This window comes from Sinocyclocheilus rhinocerous, unplaced genomic scaffold, assembly GCF_001515625.1.
Source record: "Sinocyclocheilus rhinocerous isolate Xijiao unplaced genomic scaffold, SAMN03320098_v1.1 scaffold717, whole genome shotgun sequence".
In the NCBI taxonomy this organism is placed as follows: Eukaryota; Metazoa; Chordata; class Actinopteri; order Cypriniformes; family Cyprinidae; genus Sinocyclocheilus; species Sinocyclocheilus rhinocerous.
In genome coordinates, this window is record NW_015649226.1 from 263,403 (window position 1) to 264,250 (window position 848).

Below are 848 nucleotides of genomic sequence, written 5' to 3' on the forward strand. Positions count from 1 at the left end.
TTAATCGAGGTCAGCTTTTCATTATGTATATTTGTCCGAATAGTGGGGTTCTGTGTAGTTTATTTATGGAATCCCGCAAGATTTGACTTCATCTGTTATGTCGCTCACTGACTGCACCGCTGCGTGATAGCCCGGGGCTTGTTGATCCCGCTCTCGCTGAATTTCTGACCATTACCGCCCGCTCCCATCTGCTCCCGCGATTTTTGTGTCCGCTCCCTCCAACATTCTAATATTGCATATAATTTTTTGTGCATCAGGGAGCCGCTATCAATATGTGGGTTATTTAAATCGCTTTTTAAAGGGAGCACACATTACGATATAAGATATTTGTCAATGATTTTAAACTGCTGATTTTAAACTGTTGCCATGGGTTGATTTTCCCCAGTGGGTTAAAGGTTTTAAATATTACATAAATTACATTTGACCATGGGCGTTGCTAGGCCATTTTAAGGGGTGCTATAGCCCCCCTAAAATGACTACTCAGCCCCCCTAAAATTTTGCGATTAGCTCCATAAAATGAACACGAACTCGTGATCGCCTCAGTCCCCTTTAATTTCATATGAAAACGGCTGCAGACTTCGATCGGCTCCTCCCCGTCTTTCAGTGCGTTCTTTTTCAATCAGCAGAACGCGGCGGCGCAGAGCGAGAAACAGAGGACATGGTGTGTGTTTAACGATAGATTGTTATAATATCTGCATCTGTGCAGTTCTGTTCTTTGTCATAAATACAGTTTACAAAATATCAATCGGTTCCCCATCTACTGTAGCCTAAGTTTTCGCTGCGTTCACCCCTCATCACACCACACACAGCTGTTTCCTCCAGTGAAAATGAAGCACATATATGTGTGC

The 848-nt window shown here is 43.2% G+C and overlaps 1 protein-coding gene across 1 annotated transcript in view; it reads left to right on the plus strand.

Moving 5' to 3' along the window:
* Positions 1-848, plus strand: part of frmd4a (FERM domain containing 4A) — an 84,392-nt gene that overhangs the window by 78,943 nt on the left and 4,601 nt on the right. The window lies entirely within an intron of this gene.